The sequence below is a fragment of the Oppia nitens genome, unplaced genomic scaffold, assembly GCF_028296485.1.
Source record: "Oppia nitens isolate AA-2021 unplaced genomic scaffold, nextdenovo-longstitch-racon4-pilon3 scaffold43_pilon_pilon_pilon, whole genome shotgun sequence".
Taxonomy (NCBI): Eukaryota; Metazoa; Arthropoda; class Arachnida; order Sarcoptiformes; family Oppiidae; genus Oppia; species Oppia nitens.
The window spans coordinates 906,200-910,704 of NW_026533225.1; the positions used below are offsets into that span (position 1 = coordinate 906,200).

The 4,505-nt window shown below is 23.9% G+C and overlaps 1 long non-coding RNA gene across 1 annotated transcript; it reads right to left on the bottom strand.

Moving 5' to 3' along the window:
- Positions 1-3,141: 3,141 nt before the first annotated feature.
- On the bottom strand, positions 3,142-3,764 carry LOC128959285 (uncharacterized). The gene is made up of 3 exons (XR_008484580.1): positions 3,620-3,764; positions 3,417-3,495; positions 3,142-3,336 (listed from the first exon to the last, which is right to left on the bottom strand). It is a non-coding gene; the product is annotated as an uncharacterized LOC128959285 (long non-coding RNA).
- Positions 3,765-4,505: the final 741 nt, after the last annotated feature.

Sequence of the window (4,505 nt, forward strand, 5' to 3'; positions counted from 1 at the left end):
AAAACACTAATAGACATCACTAACAATCCTAAATAACCTAATTTTTTCAATTTTCTAAAACAATATATTTAAAAATATAAAACTAAATATTATATAAATTATAATAACAACTTTTTCTATTACAAATTGTCTTCTAAATTTATAACAAATATAATTTAATATAAATTTTATATAATTTACAATATATTGTGATAATTTTTTATTTAAACATTTAAAAAATAAATTATTAACTGATTGTACAGTAGTTTAAAATTGATGGCTATAAATTATCATAGATAATACAATAAATTTTTACTAATAGTTGAAAATATTGAATATATATTTCAAAATAAAAATTTTGTAATATTTGAATAATCTTATTAAAATAATTCATATCAAAAATAATTGTATGATTTTATTTTGATATATAATTTTATTTTACATAATAACAATAATAATTTTAACAAACTTAATTTTTTAAAAAATATTTTATTTAATAATTAAATAACTTAAAATAATAAACAATATAGTTTAGCATGCATAATTTTTAGTTATTATTTTAGATTTTTATCCATTATATCCAGTGTATCCACGATTATCGCCATCCAGTTCCTCAATTTGTTGAGGAGAATAGAAAGCTTTAACTTTACTTGATACTATTTTTTTAAAAAAAATAAAATACATATAATTAAAATATTACAAACATAAAACTATAATATAATTCTTATTTTTGCTAAAAAATATATTTATTTTTTACTTACATATGGCAACGCTAATGACGGCCATTGCAAACAATACTATAAAGCGATTCATTTTATTTTTTTAAAGATATGAATAGAAATTTTGATTTTTTAATTGTGATTTTGTTTTTTAAAAAAATAACATAAATAATTGATGATCAGTTCTAACAGTATATAAATCGGATATTTATATAAATTATTTTATTTTGTATCCATCTGTTTATTGACGCAATTACTTAAAAAAATTATAATTTTGTTGTTGTAAATTAAAATTTAATTAAACTTTTTTATAAACATAACCTGAAATTTTTTTAATAAGTTATTAATATTATCTTAAAACTTATTAGTAAATTTTAATAATGAAAAACTTAATTTTCATTAATTTTTTTAAATTTAATAATTATAAAATTAACTATAATAATGTTAATAATTTCCAAATAATAATAATAATGTTTTTATTTGATTAAAACAAAAATTACAAAATCATAATTCTATACGTAATTGAAAACTACAATAATTGCGTCAATAAACAGATGAAAAACTGTTAAACGATATCMTAATTCATATTGAATTAAAGTTTAGGCAATATATCGGAATTTAAAGGACGGGGGTATAGGGGTAGGTCTATATGGGGGAATGGGATGAGTTATGGGATAATATAGTCGTACTCGAAAGCCGACAACTTAGCCTTTCGGCCACTGAGGCCCATAGAGAAAGACATAGAGAGAGAGAGAGACATAGAGAGAGACATAGAGAGAGACATAGAGAGAGACATAGAGAGAGACAGAGAGAGACAGAGAGACAGAGAGAGAGAGAGAGAGAGAGAGAGAGAGAGAGAGACAGAGAGACAGAAAGAGAGAGAGACAGAGAGACAGAGAGAGAGAGAGAGAGACAGAGAGAGAGACAGAGAGAGAGAGAGAGATTTATTAGAGAGAGAGAGACAGAGAGAGAGAGAGAGAGAGAGAGAGAGAGAGAGAGAGAGAGAGAGAGACAGAGAGAGACAGAGAGAGACAGAGAGAGACAGAGAGAGACAGAGAGACAGAGACAATATCCAGGATTTATATCCCCCGTTTTTACAATGATTGCATGCACGGGGTTTTGAGAACCCTTAAACTATGTTTCTCTCTAGTATTGTTGGTTATACTGTGTATAGCACTCATAACCGCCGAGAGTGCAGTAGTTAGAGGAGTACCCCTATTAACGATAGGACAGCATTATATATGCGGACAGTTCTTCGTACACATATTATCTGTTTCCTCGCGTTAAAAATCCCAACATACTTAGGTGGCCCAAACGGGTATCGATCTCGGGTTATCGTACTCGAAAGCCGACAACTTAGCCTTTCGGCCACCTAGGCCCCATAGAGAGACAGAGAGACAGAGAGACAGAGAGACAAAGAGACAAAGAGACAGAGAGACAGAGAGACAGAGAGACAGAGAGACAGAGAGACAGAGAGACAGAGAGAGAGAGAGAGCTTACATTAGTTATATTATATTATATATAGGGTTAAATTGGGAATCCCAAGGAAGGGAGTTCCCAAATAAAATCCCTCCAATTTTCCAGGAATATATGGAAAATATATTATATTACCTCTCTTGATCGTGATAAAGGGAAAATATAATTTGTCATAAATAAAAAAGGACCTAATCTCAATGACTTTTTAAAAATTGTATTGTTATATGTGAGTGGCAATAATTTGAACATAACTTAAAAGCATATATAAAACTGTGGTATTATCACAAACATTATCTATCATTATTACACAATGTTAATTATTTATAATTATAAGACATTGATGAGATTATTGAAGTGACAACCATATAATAAATTGAAATTGATTAATATACTTATACACAATAAATTCAGTGATAATGCCTTAGTTGAGTGATAATGCCTGAAATTATTTTTAAAATGTAATAATTAATAAAAAAAATAATAAAAATGAAAACAAAAAACATTATATAAATTGTTTATTTTAAAGAAATGTCATAAAAATTATATTTAATTCTTTTTAATATAGTTTTCTAAATTTAGAATTATTAACGTATTTTCGAAAACATTTGTTGTCGGCGACGGATAGTAGTGGCCTTAGATACACTAATAGACATTCAAATAGACATACAGATTATGTTGTTGGCTACGGCAAATAGTGGCAACGGATATACGACATACATATAGACCTACAGATAGATATACAGATTCCCAGAAAAGCCTTCCCTGGGAATTCCCAGGGAATAAGGAATATAAGGAACTTATGGAATATAAGACGTGGGAGGGAATCTAATCTAACCCTAATTATATATGAATATATTAATTGTTTTAAATAAAATATCAAAAAATAAAAAATCAGTAATAATATTATAACAACTTGAAATAATTTATATTTAAAAAACGGATGATTTTATTTAATATATAATTTTATTTTAATAATAAAAATAATAATTAAAATTTTTTATATAATAAAATATTTTTTTTAAATTATAAATTCTAGCATATATAATTTCTTATTATAGATAGTTATAAATTATATTCAGTTTAACTAAGGTTAGGATCATCCATATCATGCATTTGTTGAGGTGTATAGTATAACTTTAACTTTACTTATTACTATACTGTACTATTTTTAAAAAAAATAAATAAATATAATTAAAATATAATAAACACAATCTATAATATAATTGTTTTTTTATTACTTACTTATTATTAAGATTTTATTATTCTTCATCCATTGCCTTTTGTTGTTCCGGAGTATAGTAAGCCTTAACTTTACTTGATACTATTTTTTAAAATAAAAACATAAATAATTATAATTAAAATTAAAATATTATTAATTTTACATAATCTATAATATAATTTTTATTTTTGCTGACAAAATGTATTTATTTATTTATTTTGCTTACATATGGCAACGCTAATGACGGCCATTGCAAACAATACTATAAAGCGATTCATTTTATTTTTTAGTTTTTTTTAAGATATGAATAGAAAGTATGATTTTTTAATTTTGATATTGTTTTTTTTAAATAACATTAATAATTGACAATCAGTTCTAATAGTATATATAAATCGGATATTTATATAAATTATTTTATTTTGTATCCATCTGTTTATTGACGCAATTACTTAAAAAATTTATAGTTTTGTTGTTGTTGTTGTAAATAAAAATTTAAAGTAAATTTAATTAAATTTTTTTATAAGTTTTTTTCATATTATCTTAAAACTTATTAGTAAATTTTAATACTGAAAAACTAAATTTTTACTATTTTTTTAAATTTAATAATTATAAAGTTAACTATAATAATGATTATAATATTCCAAATAATAATAACATATAGAATAATAATAATAATAAGTTTTTATTTGATTAAAACAAAAATTACAAAATCATAAATCTATACGTAATTCAAAACTACAATTGCGTCAATAAACAGATGAAAAACTGTTAAACRATATCTTAATTCATATTGAATTAAAGTTTAKGCAATATATCGGAATTTAGAGGACGGGGGGTATAGGGGTGGGACAATATGGGGGGTGGGATGGGGTATGGGATAATATTTATAAAAATAAAAAACATTTTGATTAAAAAGTTTTATGTGATATTATAAACAAAATATTAGTTATTTAAAAAATATTAATTTAAAATATCATAATTAATCAATAATATATAATTAGTCATTTATATTGAAAAATATTTAAAAAAAAAATTAAAATCTTTTATATTACATATACTGTATATTATGTAAGTCTATAAGTTGCTTATATAATAACTACAATACTGTCCAC